Source organism: Dipodomys spectabilis, unplaced genomic scaffold (assembly GCF_019054845.1).
Source record: "Dipodomys spectabilis isolate Male_0828 unplaced genomic scaffold, ASM1905484v1 ptg000120l, whole genome shotgun sequence".
In the NCBI taxonomy this organism is placed as follows: Eukaryota; Metazoa; Chordata; class Mammalia; order Rodentia; family Heteromyidae; genus Dipodomys; species Dipodomys spectabilis.
In genome coordinates this window covers 4,182,089-4,205,675 of record NW_024870797.1, presented here as the reverse complement: position 1 = coordinate 4,205,675, position 23,587 = coordinate 4,182,089, and the positions used below count along the sequence as shown (strand labels likewise).

At 39.7% G+C, this 23,587-nt stretch overlaps 1 pseudogene; it reads right to left on the bottom strand.

Moving 5' to 3' along the window:
• Positions 1 to 1,185: 1,185 nt before the first annotated feature.
• Positions 1,186 to 21,931, bottom strand: LOC122115539 (annotated as a pseudogene).
• Positions 21,932 to 23,587: the final 1,656 nt, after the last annotated feature.

The window sequence follows — 23,587 nt, the reverse complement described above, 5'->3', positions numbered from 1 at the left end:
GCCTAAACTCAGGCCTTAGGTGGTGCCTCTGAGCTTCTTTTGCTCAAGGCAAATCTGAGCCCCTCCACTGCTTCCATCTTAAGCTTTAATAAAAGCCAGCCTGCATAGGAACTCTTCAAGCATTGTTTTCTAATAAACACAAAGAAGGCTTAATCTGCCATCTCTAGGAATTACTTCTCATTCATTTATTAAATGGACTTATAATTCCTCCTCATGTCCCTTTCATTGCAAAACAGAAAGTATCTTTACCAGCTTCTCAGAACTGAAGGACCATGTCTGAGTTAATTTCCCAGAACAATTTAAGGCAGGAATAAAAGTTATTATGGAAAACTTTCTACACAGTTCACTCGTTTTATCTCTCTACTTCACATGAACTCTACTCTTTGTATATCAAGTTTACAGAAAGATCGCAGACATTTCTAGACATTCAAGCTGTATATTGTCGAATAGTTTTCACCCCAGACATAAGATTTGAGGAATGCCCAAGAAAAAGAGCTAAGTGGCCAAAAAGTGTCACCAGGTGCCATTTACTTCTGAGAGTCTTATAAAGCCAGACTACATGAGGTCTCATTTGTAAAACACAACCTAGAATACATAGAGCATAAGCAAAATTACTTGGAAATGTTGCTCTGCTGAAAAATAGAGAGAGAGTACAAAGGAAATCTTACTCTCAGTAGTAGCATTCTTTTCCCACTGGGCAAATATGGTCAATACGTATTAGCATCGCTAGTGTGTTCACACGGAAAGTGTCACTGTCCAAAAGGCTGAAGAAACTAAGACCAGGAAATGATTCCTTGTAAAGTTCAATTAAGACCTGACAATATTTATATTACCAAAATCGTCTCATCTCCAAGGAATGTAAAAATGTCTGCCCCAACCTGGTTAAGATGATTACTTTTTACAGTGACTCATCTTGTTAAGATGAGGACAGTTAGAGTAAGCATGCATTAAAGCTTTAATGACTAAAACTTCAGTACAGAGAAGGATTGGCTACTTTCTACAAAGCAACTTGTTGATGCCTTTTCATCTTTTTTCTTTTTGCTCATCTGTTAAAGAAAGAGAGTAAGATCCAGAACACTTTACTGAATAAAGCCTACAGAGAACTCAGTTGTATTTGTACATCAACAGCTGCCTATGACCAAGGATGACTGCCTTTAAGAAAGCCTCTTGCTTCACAGCACACGTTTATAAAGATCCGTGGACACACTGTGAGGGCAAGCTCTCATCTGTATGGCGTCGCCGTATGTGCTGGTTCTTTTCAGAGGGTCTTCGAAATCCTTTCTTGCAGTACTCACAGCGGTGAGGGTAGTCTTTTGTATGAATGGAGATAACATGCCGTTTAAAGCCTGAGGCATCTGTGGTGCTGTACTCACAGTGCTCACACTGAAACACTTTCCGACCACTGTGTGTATTCATGTGCTTTTCAAGCTCATCCTGTTGTTGAAATCCCTTTCGGCACCTCTTACATCTAAAGGGAGGATCCTTGGCGTGAACTGACAGAATGTGGCTACTTAGCAGAAATGGATCTGAAATCTTGAAGTCACAATGTCTACACTGATGCATTTTTTCATCTGTGTGGACAGTGGCATGTTTCTTGAGTTCGGAAGGCCTGTGAAAACCTTTACCACACATGTCACACTTATAGGGGTACTCCTTGGTGTGAACTGAAATTATATGTCTCTTCAGATCACCTGAGCTTGAGCTCCTGTGGTCACAATACCAACACTGGTGTCTTTTGCTTCCTGGGTTGATAAAGCCATGTTGCTGTGCTTCTCTAGTATCTGGGGAAGTCAGAAGATAAATGTCACCCTTAGATGGCATCTCTTTGCTGGGCTTAGACTTTGGATGTGTTTTCAAGTTAGAAGAGTCAGCAGACCCATATTCCCAGGACAAGTGCTAATAGAGCTCCCTCCACCACATCTCCCTCCTCCCTCCCACCCCCACCACCCATAATCCTGCCAATGGATTCTCATGTGGATTCTGTGCTCTGATAGGGGCTAAAACATTTTCTGCACCCTACACAATTGTGGGGAGAGTTCTTGCTAAAAGGTGATGACTCAATATCCCTTGTTAAACAGCTGTCTCACATGCACAGAATTTACACCTAAGTACCTTTTGGTGGCACTTTTTCTTTACATATCACTTTATAAGAAAACAAAAGTCTGAGAATGAGAAAATCTCATCCTACACTCCTGCACATGAACCACAGCTTCACTTGACGATTTGGTTCATTGTCTATTGGAGATAATGGTCTCATGTATTTTCCTGCCCAGGCTGGGTTATCTTGACAATAATGAGTGAAATTTGTGTGCATGTGGTTCATGATAATAATCCCAGCTACTCATGAGACTGAGGATCTGAGGATTGAGGGTCCAATCCAGACAAGGCAGTGAAGTTCCTGAGACACTTATCTCCAATTATACCCATGAGAGAGCTGTAAGGGATGTGCTGGTTTACTTCATTCAGTGCTAGACCCAAATGAGAAAAAAATGCAAGAGGGCAAAGAAAGGAGAGCTAGCACCCTATCCATGTACCTTAGCTCAGTGGTCGATGACCTAGAATAAAACAAACAAACAAGAAAAATCCTGTGAGTTGAAACTCACAGGACCCCAAAAACAAATGACCAGACACATAAGGGGGTTTAGGAATTTTGTTTCATCTCCACTAAAATCAGCTTACACTTTTGATTCCTTTCCTTCATTCTGAACCACAATCAGATTTTTCCAAGGAAATGATTCATGACTCTCCCTGAATTCTAGAAACCCTATTTTCAAAAACAAAAACTACTTGGGGCCCATCAATTTCTTCTAAAATCTCACCTACATGTGGAGTGAAAACTACCCTTCCCTCACCCATTTGCTGTTGCTGGGAATCATCTCTCTTCCTTTTCCCTGGGTTTTGTTTAGCGAGTCGATCTTGGCCACCACACTCATCTACATGCAAGAGGGTACCTGCTCCAGGAGCCTGGTTTTCAGATCCATCAGAGATATCACCTAGTGAGTGAGTATTAAAAACATTTTTACAAAGTGTTATGAGGCATAAAACAGTAGGGACTCTTAGCCACAACCATGAAAACAAAGTGCTGACACTCATGAGTTACAGAAACTCCTTGTTTCAGTCACTGTGTCTTTTTAAAGTTCTTATTTTATTGTTAAGGTGTGCAGTGGCAATAGAGGATATGCCATAGGGGAAAGAACATACAAAGAAACAACAATAACAACAAGTAATAAAATCACATGGTACTTTTAAAACAGTAACAATCAAGACAGACCGCTTGTATCCATATCCTTTCACTTGGCATCAACTTATATGGTCATTTGTACATGGTTTCTGAGCTTTTCCACTCATCTGATAAGATTATCCTATATGGATACTAATTATTGCAAAGAAGGGAAACCATGAGACCTAAATGTCCTTGGGACTGGTCAACTTCACTTAATATGATCTTTTCCAAGCCTTTCCATTTCCTAACAAAAGGGACACTATCGTTCTTTCTGACGGAAGCACAGAAATCCATTGTATATATGTATAATATCTTCTTGATCTACTCTTCTACTGAGGGGCATCTGGGTTGATTCCATATCTTAGCTGTGGTAAAAAATGCTGTGATAAGCATAGCTTTATAGCATAGTCTTATTTATGATCCTTTGGGTAAAAGAGCAAAAGTCAGATTGCTGGGTCATATGGGAGCTCTATGTGTTTTGAGGAACCTCTATACCGCTTAGGGACTCTTTATGGACACATTCATATCGAGACCAGGAAACGCCTTGCTTCCAAACCCAGCAATCTCCTAAAGAGGTGGTCAAGTCATGACACACGTACAAGCAAAATTATAAGCTAACACATTGAAAGTCTGTCCCTTTCTAATGTACCAGGAAACTCAGAGCAAAATGCATAGGGAAAAAGAAAACCCATCTGAGAATTCCTCACCTCTCCTTAAACCACCACAAATTCATTTCCCAGTGCTAAACTCTGAATAGCACAGATGCCAGTTTTTTCATTATTCAAAGACTAAATTCTTCAAGTACTATGTGACTTACCATAAGCAGCTGTCCATATGACTGGCATCAGGGCTTTCACTTCATTGTCACCCACTTGCTGTTCATGTATAGCAGAAGATGCTAGAGCTGCAGCATCTTCCTCTCCTTTAATCACATCGATATATCCTTCATCAGTAATTTCAACAAAACCTAAGTACAAAATTAAGTAAATGCACAAAAAGTTAGAGATATTAATCTCTAAGACTCTGCTGTAATTCATACTCTGATTTTTCATACAGAATCTTGCTAGCCCAGGCTGGCTGAAATCCTCCTGACTCAGCTTCCCAAAGTGCTATGAATGAAGGTGTATACCATCAACCCCTTCCATAAACTTTCAAAGCACCAATGTCGCTGGGAACCGGTAGGCTCATATGTGTAACCTTCATATGTGAAGATCTGAGGTTCAAAGCCAGACTGGGAAGAAAAGCATGTGTCACTCTTTTCTGCAGTTAAACACCAAAACCTCAAGCTGAAAGAGACACTGTTGTTCAAGTGATAGACCTCCAGTCCTGAAAACACAAAGGTAAAGCACAGAATTCCACCACTGAATGTAAACCCCAAGGGGAAGAAAGGGAAAGACAGAAAGAAAATGAGACAGAGAAAAGGAAAAATGGAACAAAGGATGAAGGGAGGGAAAGAAGACAGAAAGAAAGGAAGGAAAGAGGGGAGGATAGAAGGAAAGGTGCAAGAAAACAAGGAATGAACACAGAAAGGAAGAAAGGAAGTAACAAAGGCTGAGAAGGAAAGAATAAAGGCAAAAAGAGGACAGAAAGAACTAGTTTATGAAAGGCAAGAAGGAAAGAATCAACAACCTAAGGATTTCTTGCTGACTTAAAAGACAAGGATGCCTTCTTTGAACAAAGAGACCATAATAATTACTAAAACAGTGTTCCTTACTTCATTCAAATACTGCTTGCACTGAATACCCTGTGTAGGCTGGGCAGAGCATCTTATGTATATAATCCAGCCACTAAAGAAGAGAAGAGCCGCTTGGAAAAAATGCAGAGACAGCATCTCAACAGACATCCTGTGTGTGAGCCCCAGCTACTTACTCAGTAGACTATATTTAGGAGTAATACAATCTGAGACAACAACAATCTGGATGTGTGATTCCAGCTACGCAACAGTGTACAGTTAGCAGCAATATAAGCTGAGGCTGTCATGGACAAAAATGTTAGTTCTGCCTGAAATATAATAATAAAATGGAGGTATGGACACGTTCAGTTAGCGGAGGACCTTCATAGTATTTTGTATTTGTCCCAAATACAAAATCCTGAGTAGCTCTTAATCCCCACAACTGACGGACATGTTTCCCACCACATGCCTTCTGCTTACTTAAGACTTCTTCTTTTTCCTGGACTCACTGACAGGCATACACGTTTCTATTCCCTGGAAGTAAAAATTCTTTTGCTCTGACACACTAGTTCCACTCCAAAATTACTCTCAGGTGGCACTTTCCACCATGTCTACATGGGCACCGGTCAGGAAACAAGACAAGAATTCATTTGAACCTTCATTTCAACACAGTCCTCTATAATACTTTTACCATACATTTCAAGTACCTCTTAAAAGATGTCTCCAAAGAAGATGTCAATTATTCTGGTATACGAAAGCTAAGGCTCAACCATTTAAGGAATCAAGATGAGTAAGTTGGAACAGCATATAAACATGCTGAAGGTTTCCTCTTTACCTAAGTCATCCATTCCACCGTCAGATTTTATAGTGGACATCTTCATGACTTCAGGGCAAGTGTCATCTACTTTATAAGAACTGACTTCTGGTTCCATGTCCATATTCAGTCTAATGGGACCACCATGATCCAGTTTGCATGCGTCATTCACTACAGAGGTGGGAAATATATCAGAATCAACCAGCTTATATACATGAAGTAGTGCTATTTTCTTAGTCTTTTTGTCCAATACAATCTCTAATCTGACTCACAGAAAACAAAATAATTTAATAGATGTTTGAGAAAAAATTGTCCCAGCACACCACATAAGTCAAATTTCCAGTATTGCTAAATTAGGTTACAGTAAACAAAAACAAGACATATACTTTCTTTTCTTTACCCAAAGGTGCCCAGGCTGATCCTCCAATATGAACCTCCTGAATAGCTAGTGTTATAGGCCTGATCCAACGGTGTTAGGCTGGGTATCCCCAATTCTTTTTTTTATTTTTATTATTATTTTTTTTTAATTGTGAAGATACTGTACAGAGGGGTTACAATTACATGGGCAAGATAATGAGTACATTTCTTTTTTTAATGTATTTTCTTTTTTCTTTTTTGTGAACATAATGTACAGAGGGGTTACAATTATATGGGCAGGATAGTGTGTACATTTCTTACCAAGCATTGCAGCCTCCTCCTTTGTTTACCCTTCACATCCCTTCCCAGCTTCCCCGCTCCCCACCCCCCCCAGTCCCAATCCTTCTTCTCCCCCCCTCCCCTCCCTGCCCCGAAGTTGTAAAGCCCGTTTTGGACATGACAAGTTGTACTTCTCATTGTTGCAACAGGTCCACCTGTATCCTTAAACGACTTGTTTTTCCCCATCTCCTCCACAAGTTATATTGACATCACATATAGTGAAAGCAGGGGTTATACTGTGGGGGAGGGACAAAGCAACAAAGAAATAATCTTATAAATGCGTTAGAAACACATGCATGAAAGAAAGAAACATTAAAATACACATCTAAGGGTTCATTTTCCTAACATCACATTATCTGACCTTTTCCGCTTGACTCATACATAATCTAGATATTGCAAATAAGGGAAACCATGGGACCTATGTTTCTTTGGGCTTGGCTTACTTCGCTTAATATAATTTTTTCCAAGTCTTTCCATTTCCTAACTAATGGGGCAATGTCATTCTTTCTGATGGAGGCATAGAATTCCATTGTGTATATATACCACATTTTCTTGATCCATTCATCTACTGAGGGGCATCTGGGTTGGTTCCAGATCTTAGCTATGGTAAATAATGCTGCAATAAACATAGTTGTGCTGGTAGCTTTAGTGTGGTCTTGTTTGTAATCATTTGGGTAAATGCCCAAAAGTGGGATTGCTGGGTCATAGGGGAGTTCTATGTGGAGTCTTTTGAGGAACCTCCATACTGCTTTCCAAAGTGGTTGAACAAGTTTATATTCCCACCAACAATGAAGTAAGGTTCCCTTCTGTCCACATCCCCTCCAGCATCTGTTGTTGTTAGAGTTCTTGATTTTTGCCATTCTAACTGGAGTGAGGTGGTCTCTCAATGTTGTTTTGATTTGCATTTCTTTCATGGCTAGGGAGGTTGAGCATTTCTTCAGGTGTCTATTGGCCATCCTTTCTTCTTCAGAGAAGTTTCTCTTTAAGTCTTTCGCCCACTTGTTTATTGGGTAGTTGTTTCTTTGAGGATTTGTTGTTGGGGGATTTAATTTTTTTGAGTTCCAAGTATATTTTAGATATGGGACCTTTGTCCGTTGTATGGCTAGTAAAGATCTTCTCCCAATCCGTGGGCTTTCTATTGATCTTGCTAGCTATGTCCTTTGCCATGCAGAAGCTCTGCAACTTTATGCAATCCCATTTGTCCAACCTTTCTTTGATTTGTTGTGTTTCGGGTCTCTATTCAGAAAATTTCGGCCTGAGCCAAGGAGACCTAGGGTTTCTCCTATTCCATCCTGTAATGTTTTCAGAGTGTCTGCTTTGACTTCGAGGTCTGTGATCCATTTGGAGTTGATTCTGGTGCAGGGTGATATATAAGGATCTAGCTTTAGTTTCAAAGAAATAATCTTATAAATGCGTTAGAAACAAATGCATGAAAGAAAAAAAACATTTAAATACATATTTAAGGGTTCATTTTCCTAACATCTCATTATCTGACCTTTTCTGTTTGACTCATACATATACTAGATATTGCAAATACGGGAAACCATGGAACCTATGTTTCTTTGGGCTTGTCTTACTTCACTTAATAAAATTTTTTCCAAGCCTTTCCATTTCCTAACAAATGGGACAATGTCACTCTTTCTGATGGAGGCATAGAATTCCGTATCCCCAATTCTTAATCCTAGTTTTAAATAACTGCTTGTAAACAGGTGAGCTACGTTGTGGAATCTTGGAACTATTTTACAATATTCTAATTAAAATTGGTTCATTATTTGTAGCAATTGCAAAGCCAACATTATAAGCAAAACAGCACTGAAAGTTAATCCTCTTGACTCTCTTTCCCTACGAAGAACCAAAACTGATAGGTAGGAATATACTGAAATCTTCCTTCCGACAAACATGAGCTGTAAAATGTAGCAATCAGACATGCAATAATTCCAAAGTTTTAGGCCCTATAACTGGTGATTTAGTTGTTGTGGTTGTTTTAGCAATTTTTTTTATTGTGACTAAGTGATTACATAAATTCCACAGTAATGTGACATAGTGATACTTAGTTAAAAGTCACAACCACATTCGAACTTTCATCGGGCAAATTGTCTTTATCATGGTCTATAGAATTTATGAGTTCTATGAGCTTTGACAATATAGTTATATCTTCCATATCAGGTGATATGTACATTTCTTTCCTTGTGTTTAGTATCAGCAGTTTCCACTTTCCTGCTCATTCCCTTCCCTCCCATTGATGTCATGAGTGGCTTAGTTTGTTTTGATCAATGTCCTGTGAAGCTGATGAGTCCTTCTGATGGATTTTTTCCCTTTTCCCTCTGTTTCTGTGTTCTCCATCTAGTATCCGTCAGATGTGCACATATGTACCATATATGTGCTAAATCTCTTTACACACAGGAATATAACTCCAAGCCCTATTATCCTTATGCTTTTCCTCCTTCCCTCCCTCCATTTTTTTTTATTGTGAAAATACTGTACAGAGGGGTGACAATTACATGGGCAAGATAATGAGTACATTTCTTATCAAGCATTGTAGCCTCCTCCTTTGTTTCCCCTTCCCATTTCTTCCAATCCTCCGTCCACACCCCTACACAATCCTCCTCCCTCCCACCCCCCACTAAAGGTCTAAAGTTTGTTTTTCCACTTAAGGACTTGTACATCGCATTACTGCAATGTATACACCAGTATCCCTATTTAAGTGATTTGTTTTTTCCCTTTCCCTCCACAAATTATACCAAATCTCAAATACAGTGAAAGAATGGGTTATACCATGGGGGAGGGACAAACAAAGCAACAAAGAAATAATCTTATAACTGTGTTAGAAACAATCACATGAAAGAAAAAAACATTTGAATATATATCTTAGGGTTCATTTCCCTAACATCAACTTACCTGACCTTTTCTGCTTGACTCATACATATACTAGTTATTGCACATAAAGGAAAGCATGGGACCTATGTTTCTTTAGGCCTGGCTTACTTCACTTATTATCCCTCCCTCCATTTGTTACTTCCTCTCTTACTCTCTCAGTTTTGTCCTCTCCTTCCTGCTCTCCTATTCAATTCCTCCTTGCCTTCCTACCTCGTCCCTTCACACGCTCCCTTCCTTAGTTGTGTTCCTGGAACTGAGGTTTCATTCTCTTGTGTAACTTTTTAAAAATACCATTTCTTTGTTATTATTAAAGAGTTGTACGGGGAGATGAAGGGGTGGGTCACAGTTCCATGAGTCAGGTTATGAGTATAATACTCTCTAGATAATGTATCACCATCCATTTTTCCTACCAGATTTGTCCTGTCATCCTTGCCCACAAGTTGCACACAGTACATTGTTTCCATAAGGTATATTGAATATCACATCTACATTTGTCCACCCTAACAGTACAACTAATCCACCAGGAAAAAAGAATAAAAACACCACCAACAAAGTGAATTCCATTTGTGGAAATCGTTTTCATGAACAGTATTTAAGATGTACACTTTTGGATTCCTCAAGGAAGAGTATCCTCTTTGGGTCTGTCTGTTGTGTCTGTTCATGAGTAAACACAAAGGCCCTGCAGAAGTTTTCATGTACCACTGTTGTTTAGGAGGCATCGTTCACATCTGAGAGAAAACGTAACAGTTTAGACCAAGACCTTAAGCCACATCCCCACTTCCTGCTCTTTGGTGCTTAATTGGAGATAAGAGTCCCTTGAATTTGCTGGGCACAGTTGGCTTCAAACCAACATCCTCAGATCTCAGCCTCTTGAGTAATGAGGATCAGAGGCATGATCCACCAGAGCGTACTTGGCTTGCAAGCTACATTTTTAAACACAATTGGTCTCAGAATGAAAACATCTTTTAATGAAAGGAAACTGATATATTTCACAACCTAATGTACAAAAGGTAAATATTTTCTTACAAAAATGTTTGACAGCTAGCAAATCCCAGGGAGTAGTACATGCCTATAATCCTCCTTAGTAGGAGAGCTGAGATCTGAGGATGGGGTTGAAACCAGCCCCTGGAAGGAAAGTCTGTGAGACTCTGAATTCCAATACATTATCCAAAAGAGCCAGAAGTGGATCTGTGGCTCAACCCCGAGAGAGTTAGTCTTAAGCAAAATAACACAAAGACAGCAAAGGGAAACACTCCGGGATAGCACCTATTCTCAGCGATCAACCTCTAGCGTGCGCGCGCGCAAACACACACACACACACACACACACACACACACACACACACACACACACACACACACATCCATCCTGTCCCCTGGTGCCTTCCTCCTCCCACTCCCGCACTGGCCTGAAGGCAACAGTAAGGAGCTAGAGACTGAAAAGAAAAGGTAGGTCAAATTAAGAGGTAAAGAGAGCAGAAATTCAAGATACACATACATCAGAAATGCAACAGAATCTCAGGATAAACATACTTCAGACAAGTTGAATATAGATGAGAACCAAAACAAAGTCAATCTTGTGTGGCAATCTGACTTTTTCTTATAACAAGAGTCCCAAAAATTATGTAGGTCAAAGAGTAATATCTTCATGAACGGATGAGTTGAATTTTGTGTATTTTAATTTCTTGTTTTTTAAGGTACCTTTCCTGAGAATGGGGCTCAGGACCTGGATACTATCCCTGAGAGTTTTTGCTCAGGGCTAGTGCTCTACCATTTGACCCACAGCTCCACTCTAGGCTCTTTTCAGCAAGTTAGTGGAGAAAAGAGTCTCACCAGCATTCTTGCCCTGGCTGCCTTTGAAACACAATCCTTAGATCTCAAGCCTCCTGAGTAGCTTACATTAGGCAGGAGCCAACAGGGCCTAGATTCCTTAATCATGCTTAAGACAAGGTCTCACTATATAGCCGGGGTGCTTTCAAACATGAGATACTCTCACTTCAATCTTCTGAGGACCCCAATTAGAGCTAGCTAAGATGGCTTTCCCCAGACAGTCTTCCTGTGCCTCTTCCAATGATACTACCTCCTAAAACTGTCTTTTGTGCTTACTTTCTTTTTCTTTTTCCTGTGTTGTTGTGCCTCTCCTGGGGATAAGACTAAAAGACCTGACAATGTCTCGGAGAGGATTTTGGTTCCAGCCTAACTCTCTATCTTTCCTGCCCAGAATGGCTTGGAATCAGAATCCTCAGATCTCAACATCCTCAGTAGCTTGCATTGCAGTCAGGAGACACCTGTGAACTGAGGTCTTTCTCCCTGTTTATCAGGTGTCAGGCTATCTTGAACTTTGTTATTATAACTTAGTAACAGGCAATTTGTGTTTATAACTTTTGTCAACTCACAAGAGAAACTGTATTCCAGAAGGTTGTTGTACTTCCTAACCTGTGCTCACAGGATCATTAGTATCAGATTTAAATGTTCTTTTACAACTCAAAAGGGCTAAACTTTAGTGCAATTTCAGTGACATTCATGGACTGGGAACACTGAGAATGGCCTTTTATATTTCACATTTGTGAGAGACCTAACTAGAAACTCCAACTTCCTGATATTGTAAAAATGCCATGTGTTTGTATATAAGAGGTTATTCTATGTGTACATGTGGGTGCATGTGTGAAATTGAGTGTGCCCACCTGGGTGTGTGTGAGTGTGTGTATGCAAAAACAACTGGAAGTATAAATAAGAGGATAAATTCTAAGATTGGAATAATGGCCTGGATTTCTAAATAGAACCAAACATATTCTTAGAGGGAATAGTTTTCTTGCTGGAATCCAGATGTGATGGAGGACACGGTATGGAAAATACAATACATGAGGAAACTCCTTTCACTGTTGCTTGAGGGAATCCTGTGCAATGTACAAGCAGCAAAAATCTGAAAGGGAAAAATCACCATGGTGGATAAATGGAAAGCAAAGAAGGACTGAAACCTTACAACCAAAGGAATTTAATGTGGCCCCAAATCTGCATAGTCAGGAGAATCTAAAGGAAGCCACACAGAAACCCTGAGCTTGCCCTTAAGGAAGAAACTCCAAGGGGAATCCAGTTATGTATCTCAGAATCCTGAGGTCAAGTACTACCAGTCTTGCTGGTAGGGAACTGTAATAATACACTAATAGACACATCCAACACATCCACCTAGAAACACTTTGATTGTGATAGCTACTAGGATGGAAGTGTATAACTGGGAAAATTAGAGAAGCCAAGTGACCAGAGTAAAAGACCAATGAATTAGCTATGAGAATCTGGCAGAATTACAAGGCCATCAATGAATCTTAAATTGGGACATTTCTTCTCTCAATAAAAAACTCCAAGTTTGATACATTAAAAGTAGGATCACGTAAGACACACTTATACCTATTGCAGGACAGAATGAGTTTGGTTCTTGTGGCTGCATCTCAAATCCATCTCCATCCATGACCTTTAATGTTGAGTCGTCGCAGCACCTACGACAAGGCATAAAGTACAACCAACAATGAAACGTTAAAAGTATCATGATTTGGCTCAACCTGAGCCGATTTAATGAAGGGATTTCTGTGAGAGTTCATTATACCTTAAGTTTAAGGTACCTTAATCTTGCTATCACCAGTTCAAAAAATGGTAACAATTCAAAGTATCGAAGAAGTGTAAACACTTGTTGCATTTTTGGGTAGTCACTGGCCTCCCTTTATAATGACCTTGTGATTACAGAAATAGGGAGGAACATGTAACTGTATGTAAGTCTCTTTTTGTTTTTCTTTTTTTTTATTGTGAAAATACTGTACAGAGGGGTTACAATTACATGGGCAAGATAGTGAGTACATTTCTTATCAAGCATTGTAGCCTCCTCCTTTCTTTACCCTTCACATCCCTTCCCAGCCTCCCCCGCCCCCTTACCTAATTCCCCCCGCCCCCCAACAAAGTTGTAAAGTTCGTTTTCCACATGACAACTTGTACTTCTCATTGTTGCAATGAGTCCACCTGTATCCTTATTTAAACAACTTGTTTTTCCCCTTCCCCTCTACAAATTATATTGACATCAAATACAGTGAAAGCAGGGGTTATACTGTAGGGGAGGGACATACTAAGCAACAAAGAAATAATCTTATAAATGCGTTAGAAACAAATGCATGAAAGGAAAAAAACATTTAAATACATATCTTAGGGTTCATTTTCCTAACATCACCTTATCTGACTTTTTCTGCTTGACTCATACATATACTAGATATTGCAAATAAGGGAAACCATGGGACCTCTGTTTCTTTGGGCTTGCCTTACTTCACTTAATAAAATTTTTTCCAAGTCTTTCCATTTCCTAACAAATGGGGCAATGTCATTCTTTCTGATGGAGGCATAGAATTCCACTGTGTATGTAAGTCTCTTTCATTCACTCTCTGGTCTAAAGGGTGCTCTTCTCCGCCATTAAGGAAGACAAGTTCATATGAGCACAATAAAAAAACACCTTCATAACCTGTGTGAAACCCTACCCAAGCATCCCTCTCTTTCTCTCACTGTAGCAGAAATGCTAATAGAGTAAAAGAGTAAAGTTATTCACTTCATATTTAGTTTCCGCTAGAAAAATTAAAGTCTCAGATATAGATAGATATATACATAGACACATAGACACATCACTATATAGGTAGATATGCATTTCTTTTTTTCTTTTTCCTTTTGTCTGTCGTGGGGCTTGAACTCTGGGCTTGAGTGCTGTCCCTGGGCTCTTCAGCTCAAGGCAAGCACTCCACTGCTTGAGCCACTGTGCCACTTCCTGTTTTCGAGTTGTTTATTGGAGATAAGAGTCTCACAGCCTTTCCTGCCCAAGCTGTCTTTGAACTGTGATCCTCAGATCTCAGCCTCCTGGGTAGATAGGATTACAGGCTTGAGCCACCTGAGCCCGGCCATTAATATGCATTTCTATTCAGAAGAGATGCTACCTGGGCAACAGTGGCTCAAAAGTTATCCTAGCTACTCAGGAGACTGAGATCCGAACACCATGGTCCAAAGCCAATCTAAATGAGAAAGTCTGTGACATCTTACCTCCAATAAGCTATTCAGAAAAAGCTGTTGCTGTGGCTCAAGAGGTAGGGTCTTACCGTTGAGTACAACAAGGCTCAGGGACAGAGACCAAGCCTAGTACATGAAAAGAGGTTTTTTTTTTTTTTTCCAAAAAAGTTATGTGGTCCTGATAAACACATACAAGTAAATAACACACTCAACTGTAATTTATATATAAACAATGGCTTTTCAACATCCCAGTTTTTCTCCTATTCACTGGTAAGAAACATAGTTTAAGACAATCACATTGCTTCAAATAACAAGACCATAGTCGCTATACTAATGTATCATCAACCCAAATGAAACAGGGAACCAATACTGGCTGCAAATCCATTATTGTCATTCCTGATTTTCAAAACTAGGTTTCACTACATATTTTTATTTCTTCTCTTAAAAATGTAAATTCAAGTAAGATACAAGTTCCTGGCTCAAACATAATTCATTGAAAAGTTGAGATTACTAACTGACATTATACTTTGAAGCTAGTCAACATAGAAACAGTTTGCAAGGATGCTTTCTCAATGAAGAGTCTGATAAAGTGCCAGGGTCCTGTTATCCTAGCTAGTAGGGAGCCTAAAAGTAATTCTTTTTCAGTCTCATGGACACCAGGCCCTGAGCTCAATCTCCAGGACTGGCACCCACACAATTAAATCCAAATTAATCTTCTCTAACCAACTAGATGAAACTGAATTAAGGGCATTTTCGGCTTATCTACAAAATCCAATCCAATTAATGTAATAAAAATGCTAGTGATTTGGATGAAGGGTGTGCTCTGCCATGCAGGTCAATAGAAAGTTTAAGGTCAAAGCAAAAGCTTGCTACATATGTAAGTAGACTCTCTCTAAAGACCAACACAAAGGTACACATGGAAACAAAAGTGTCATTGATATCCAGAGCTGATGGCTCACATCTGTAATCTCTAGCTACTCAGGAGGATGAGATTGGAGGACTGTGGTTCAAACTAGTCCCTGAGGCACTTATGTCAAAAAAAAAAAAAAACAGAAAGGAAGCTGTGGCTCAAGTGGTAGTGTTCTAACCTTCAGCTGAAGAGCTAAGAGACAGTGCCCAGGCACAGAGTTCAAGCCTCATGACAGACAAAAAAATTCCATTGACATACCAAGGTTTTCTTTTTTAACTACTTAACCTGTGGCTGTTCAGGATTTGGCACACAAGTTCCATTGACATACCAGCTTTTCTTTTTTAACTACTTATCCTTTAGGCTGCTCAGGATTTGGCACACAATTCCTTCCCTTTCCTTAAGTTGACATCCTAGTTTTCCTCCCATGTATCTCAAGGCTACCTTAGCCCTGACCTTTCACCTTTCTGATTTCCTCCCATATTGTTGCTTTTGTTTTTTCCAACAGGAAGAACATGTCCAAACCCACAAACTAAGGGAGAGTCCTAACATGTAACATATTACAGTTTTCTTCACTCCTGCCAGATTCGGTATCATCTCTTGCCAATTCCTCATGAACAATTTCTCTTCCTTTTACTTCTTTTTTAACATTACAGTTCATAATTTCCTGATGTCTGAAATCAATACAGCCCTTTAAGTGGATTTATTCCTTCAAGACACAACCACATCTGACTAGAAACCCTATAAACAAAAGTTGATTTTTATGTAGAAATCCTACAATTGTGTTGAGCAGAGGGTATCCCAACAATCCGTAGGCAGATGAGTATTCAAACAGAATTCCTTTGATCATCAATGGAGGTTTGCTGCTCAGAAAATTTTACACAGATGTTAATATTCCAAAGACCCTGCAGTATTAGGCCAAGCCTATCACCGAGTTACCTGCTATAAATACTAATCTTGCCTGGTAAGCGAGCGCTAAGTACATCACTACTCCAACAAGAGGTGTGTTTGCTTCTTTTCCACTTTGGAAAGGTTCTTTGGTACTCAGCCTTCTGAGATTCAATTGTACTTTAATCATTTGTGACCAAGCAATGAAAAAGATGAAAGAGCTCCAGCACATAGGAAAGAAATCGGCGACTGCTACATGCTGTAGACGATCTGGCAAAGACAGCAACTATTTGTAAAGCCTGAAGTCTGGGTCTGTGAAGAGTCACTGAATGCTTTCCTTTGCTAACACATACTGGGGCACAGGAGAGGTGAACACACCTCTCATATGAGCAGTTACTAATATGAGCAACCATCTCCTCTTTTCATAGGAAGCAACAGTACATTTGATGCCCTCCTTTCCCCTTCCCCCTTTATCGTCAGAACAAAAGAAATAGGGATGCAACCTATCAGCAGAACATATGTGTTCTCCATGTATGAGGGCCCTGGATAAAATTTCCAGCTCAAGTATAGTGGTGGAGGAACTAGAAGTGTTTGCATTTTGTATTTCAGAGCACCTTAAACCTCTTCTGGTAATGTTTTAGCAGGGACTAAAACATTAGAGGCTAACTTCCTCTAATTATTCAATGACACCACTCTTATCAGTGAAACATATGGCAGATGTATCTACAAGCAGGGAGAAAGAATATGCTGGTAACGTTGGACTGAAATACCCACAGCAATACAGCCAGCACAAGTAAATGTCTCAAGACAGATGACACAAGGAGTCCAAGTCTATATGCAAATGTACAAGAAGACCAAGTGATCACACGGGTCACCAGATGGTTGCCCTGAACACACTATCTATTTGACCCTCAGTCTGTTTCTCTCTGTCTCTCCATATCAGTCTACCTCTCAGCCTTCACTGTACCTTGAGCTTGACTAAGACTTGCAAAATTAAGACCATAAACCTCCTGTGAAGAGCTCATTTGGAAGTTTTAATTAAGGAACAGAATCTAGGAAATACATGGGGAAAAACATATATGTTAATTAGACTTTGAGAAAAACTATTAAATAGCCCATGTATTACCTTTTTAACTACACACAGTACTTTCCCAGCCTACCTTATCTTGTGTACATGTTCTCCACATTTCCACAGTTTAAAATAAGGCTGCAAAGGAATGCCAAAGGCTTAAGCACATTCAACAAGTCACTACCTTTCAAAGTGACACATTTACTCAGTCGAGATGTAAAAAGACAACTTAGAGCTTTTCTTTGTGTACCCTGTTTTAAAATCTCCTATATCTTGATACTCAGATACCTTGATTTAAAATTTCCTATGTCTAGATACTAAGGATCACAGTTCAAAGCCTGGCTGTCCATGTATGAAAGTCTACAGTACATTCTTGGCTCCGTAAATAACCAAAGCAGGAAGTGGAGCTGTGGCTCAAGTAGTAGAGTGCTGGTCTTGAGAGAAAAACTTAAAGGAAGGACAGTGCTCAGGTCCTGAGTTCCAGCTCCCAAATCCCAGAATTCAAGCATCAGAAACAGAATAGAGACAGCACCAGTGCCAGCACTCCACCTACTCCACCCAAACTAATGAAAACATAAACAACAACAACAAAAATAAATGAAAAACCAAAACAAGTGGAAATGCTTAGCACACTTATGATCACGGACTTACATCTAGGGCTCTCCACTGGTCTACTCATCATTAGAGAACTATTTTACAAAATGACAAAAATGAGATAATATTTTCACAAAAGAAAATTGTATGAATATTAACTAGATAAGTACAATTGAGTCATCATATAATCTCAGTTCCTCTGGAGACACTGGTGAGAGAACCAAGAGTAAGAACACTCATGTCCCACAGCCAGTGTGACCAAACTTCAAAAGCATATTCCATAGGTGAAAAACGAGGGTAGGGATAGAAAGTTTGAAAAAAAATAAGAAAAACAGAACAAAACAAAAAAGTATATTACTCACGCAGTACAGTATTTCTAAAGCAAGCTTTGGTTACTCTTACTATATGGATACATGCATACAAAAAAGCAATTTTAAAAGATACCTTTTTTCTTTCAGTCGGGGAAGTTGAACTCTGGTCATGAGCACTGTCCCTCCGTTTTTCAGCTCAAGGCGAGCACTCTACCACTTGACCTACAGAGCCACTTCTGTTTTTCTGATGGTTTACTGGAGATAAGAGTTTAATGGAGTTTCTTGCCCAGGCTGGCTCTGAACCATGATCCTTAGATCTCAGCCTCCTGAGTAACTAGGATTACAGGCGTGAGTCTCCGGCACCTGGCTTCTATTCACTGCTGCTCAATTATTTTGCAAAAGCACTATACTGAGATTTTGTACTACTGCAGTATAAAAATCATGTCAAATCATAATCTAGAACAATTCAAATTTTTATTTAGGTATTAATTCAGAATAATGTTTACCTTGTTATATCTGAGTCTATACCTGGTTTGTTTTTAAAACATCTATTCATGTGTTGGCCTATAGAGCTGCTAGTTAAGGTATGGTACTTGGGAGAGTGAGGGAGAGGGGAGATTATGGTTCAAAGCCAGTCTGGGAACTCCTGGTCTCCACAGAGACCAGTGGACACACTGAGACATGCCTGTAAAGCAAGTCACCAGGAGGAGAACTAGAGTCAGAGCCTGGCCCAGTCAAAAAGGGAAGGCTCTGTTTCAAAAATAACTAAAGCAGTTCAAGGGCCTGTAATCCTAGCTATTGAGGAGGCTGAGATGTGACCAGCACGTTTGAAACCACACTGAGCAGGAGAGCCTTTGGGACTCTTAACTCCAATGAATCATCACCAAAAAAGCCCAAAGTGGAGTTGCCACCAGAGCCAGCCCTATAAACCAATTTTATGCAAGCCAGTGGATATGAACCTATGAGGGGCACACAGAGATGCAGTTATCTTGCTGAAAAGAATTTTAAACCAAACAATATCAGAGAAACACTACTCATTAGAGCCGTTGTTGAAAGAAGTCTACACTTGTCGGCAAAGTTCAAACCTTGAAACTGTACTCACAACAGATGACATCATTTCCACTTTGATAATACATTTATTTATTGATGTGTTATTTAGTTATATAATTAGGTAGTTGGCTAGCTAGTCAGTTAAGATAGACCCTTCCCACTGTTAGGCTCTTGTGATCCTTTGGCTTCAACTTCTTAAGCAGCTGGATCAACTGTGTTCCCAGGCATCCAGCGCATTTCCTAAAACACCTGAGAAAACTGTGCAAACCTCCTTACAGGAGAGGTGAGGATAAGTGGAAAGAAAAACTAAGCCAGAAACCCCTCACCAATTGATTCCTGACAAATAGCACATCTGTAGTCCTAGCTACTGAGGAAGCTGAGAGCCAGCATGACCAGGAAAGTTCCTGACATTCTTATCACAAATTAATCACTCAGAAAGCTAGAAGTGGTGCTGTGGCTCTAAGTGGTAGAGTGCTAGCGTTGGGAAAAACAGCTCAAGGACTCAACCCAAGTCCTAGTTCAAGCCCCAGGACTGCTCTCCTAAACCCCCAACCACCATACAAAAGAGAGAGAGAGAGACAGAGAGAGAGAAAGAAAGAAAAGAAAAGAAAAAGAAAATACCCAGCTTCTTTACAACTTATTTATTATACTCAGCATCTCAAACTTCTAATACATGTTAACAAAAGTAACACCAATAATCAAGAGCACTGGGACCCTTCTTACCTACTTTGGCCTTCCAGTTCTTTGTCCTCTCCTCTCTAGCACATTGCTAGCTACTTCTCAAATACCCAATTGAGCACCTTAAAAAGTCAAATACAGTATGTTTCTCTGAATTATCTGAATGGAAAGGGATCAACAAAAGGAAACAAAGGAAAAACAAAGGAGACAAAGGAAAAAAGCTAAACCAATGCCCAGTGATACTCACAAGACACTGTTGGAAACGCACTGTACAACTTAACTGGGTTGGGAAGGATGGAAAGTGGGAGACTAATGAGGTATGGGGTAATGAGTAAGACAAGAAAGGGAGTGGTTGCCTTTCATTTGTAACTCTAAATCCTCTGTACACCACCTTGAAGATAAAAGGAAATTGACAAAACTGGCAAATTGACAAGTCCCATTCCCAGAACACAAGCTGTGAATATATAAAGATATACATAAAAAAGAAAGGAAGAAAGAAAGAAAGGACACAAGTCAATCAGTCAGTCATATACGAACAATTTTTGGGCTCAACTATGACTTTATCTCAGCTCTTACCAACCCTAGACAAGAACTTCAGGAAAACATCCAGTTTTTTCAGCTTGTATTACTTTTCAGGGTAATCTAATGTATCCTCAGTTCAAGATGCTCTTACTTCACGTAACTGGGATCACAATCCTGTGCCATCAGACCCAGTTTACATGTCATCTTGCTAGCATAACTTTTTGCCCTTCCAGGCTTCAAAGTCATCCCGTTATGCAGTTATCATTACAAGCATAAGCCACCATACTCAGCACTCAAAACACTAAGTTTTAAACAAGGAAAGGGACTGTCTTTCTAAAATGTGTGTAAATTGTATGGCTGAGCAAACGGCTGTGAATGCTTCCGGAGATATGTATAGTTTCCTGGCTCTCATGCCCAGGAACTGTAAATTTAAAACTAATATTTAGTCGCGATTAGTCCTTTTATATCTTCGACTTTGTATTTTATAAAATACTCTGTAATGTGGCATTTTTACTTGGAGTTTGACTTTTATTCCCCTCATGGCGTTTTGTAAAGTACCATCCTCCTATGTTAAATCTTGTGAATCATTCTAATTATCCTTTCCTAATTATTTTATCAACATCTGCCTCTTTTTATAGCTTTAAATAAATAATTAGATTATGAAAAAAATAAATTGTGTGTAAATTATAAAATAACACATACTTTGGCCAAAAGCGACTACTACCAAAATATGTATACTTCTGGTTTTCCGGTTCATCACCGTCTACCCCTCTAAACACACAAAATAAAAACAGTAAAAAAAATTAAAACAAGTACTCTATAAATATGCACACATATAAACTCATCACATGATTTCCTGCTAAAGATAATCTCACACCTGATACTTTCTTATGCTTGAGGCTAATTTACTCTTCATCGGGCACAACTAACTGATATCCTGAAACACCTCATGTCGATGTAATGTGCAGGATATAATTCTATCTTCTCTGTAGGACTTCAGCTCTCCCAATACAAATCAGCTACTTCTATAGTCCACAAAAACAATGGCCTAAGCATTTTATTTCACAAGGTAGCCAACAATGTCTGTACAAATGGCTGCCTCTCTGTTTTTACTCACTCCTTTCAAAACCTCTTCCTGATGTAGTAAACATGGAGAACTGCTGAAGCATTGCTGCTGTGATCAGCTGCAGTCCAGAAAAGGTGTGGAAAACTGGGCTTTTATACCGTAAGATTGTTGGAAACACATGCTCTACATGTTCAGGAACTCCAGTAACTGGACAGTCACAGGAGGTGCTTTAAGATTTCGATAAGTGAAGAATAATGAAAGGGTTATTGCCATTTGTTAAGTTCTTTCACCAGGCAGGGTTTTTGTGAGGACAGTGTAGGCTACACAAGTTTAGGAGCTACTCTGTAAATACCTGTGTCTTCATAATTAACCTAAGGACAGGGCAGACATCCTAAATCTTCTCTCTAGTCAGCCACCATAACACCCTTGCTATTAAGCCCATTGCTCTACTCAGCAAATAGGAAAAGTAAGAGCAACCTACCATGAGAGAAGAGGCACCATTTCTTGGTAACGGTTAGTAGTGGCAGCCCACATTGACTCCCTTGGTATATTTCTCAGCCTTGAAACTTCTGCAGTGAATAAGAGCTTCTAGTCGAATGTCACACAGACCTCAGCAATGCTGCTCACAACTGCACCCTCATGAACTTTCTACTCTAAGCATCTCAGATTGTCTCGACTGGAGCCATCCTGTAAATATTGGCAACTTTCCGAGTTTTCAACTTACACATGGATGTCTTTTCCCTACATCTGCCTCTATCTTGTCTCTCAGTAATTCTTGATCAAAACATCATCATCCTACTTTTTCTTTTTTTTTTTTGAACAGTGCCTAAATCTTTATTTTTCATAACCTACATTTTTTCCCAATGAGACAGTTTTACACTGAATGACACAAAAGGAAACTTAAATTACCAAAAGTTTACAGGTACGCTTGATTCCAGTCTTAATGAAAAGGAGAACCAAAACAAAATCCCTCAAGAAAACTTCCACACCACATGCCCACTGTGACTGGGCAACCGGCAGTGCCCCCTGGAATCCGATTGTCTGCTGCTTCCAATGGACCAGGCTACAAAGCACACAACTCACAACTACAGCTCATGGAAGGGGTACAAAGACAGGTCTACACCATTTGTCATTTGCTGTGATATACCATACCAGTTCCTACTTATCAATGGTACATATCAGCGAGTACAGAAATATGAGATGTGTGAGCCACCTACAAGTGGCCACCAGTGATGCAGTGACAGGAGGGACCAACCAGAGGCATCAATCAGAACACCAACTCTTAAAGAGAGCAATTACTCAAAATTCATGTCTGGTGAATCAGGGCCAGATTCTATTCCTGTATTTCCAACGGATAAGGTATCATCACACAATTTTACAAGCTAAAATGTCATTTGTGACTATGGTATCTCTGATTCTATAACCTGAGACACTAAAAGAAAAGAAGTAGGAAAGCCACACGTCATTAGCTGTATGTGACAGAGCAAGAGTTCACATGAACCCTCACAACTTCCTATGGTCAAAAATTCTCATTATTTTCTGAGTGGAAAATCTCAAAGAGTATTATCATATTATCATTTTTTTCACACCATATAGCTATTTGGCATATCTACTAATTAAAAAGATATCCAAGCACCATTTCAGCTCCCAGAGCCAGGCTGTCCCACTGATAAACAGTAATTAAATTGTCCAACTCATTTGAGCAGCAGTGGTGTCCTGGCCACGGTGCCCCCTGTCTCATGCCCATAGCCCCTGAGTACAGCTGCTGAGGAACAGCTGGCTCTACCCACACGGACTTGTGGCACTGCTATGCTCACGCCTGGGAAAGCATCTCTCTAAAAGCCAAGGTGTAACTCCATGAGCACTGGAAGTTGGGGGTGAAGACCAGAGGATGGCGGACCCTTCCCTGGCCCCTCCTCCAGCCAAGATGGGACCCCAACGACCTGCCAGTATCTACACAATATGTTAGTCTGAGCTCAACAGCTCAATTATTTCTGACTTTTTTTTGTCAGTGATCTGACAACTCTAAAAAAATTAATTCCCATGTTTCTTTAACAGGCATTTGAAGTGTATTAGCACCGCATGTTTCTATGTATTTAAATAATGACAATTGATACATCAGGCATGGTTTCCCTGGCAGGATAAATCACACTTAGCAATATATGATTTCATTAGAAGATTATTTTTTAC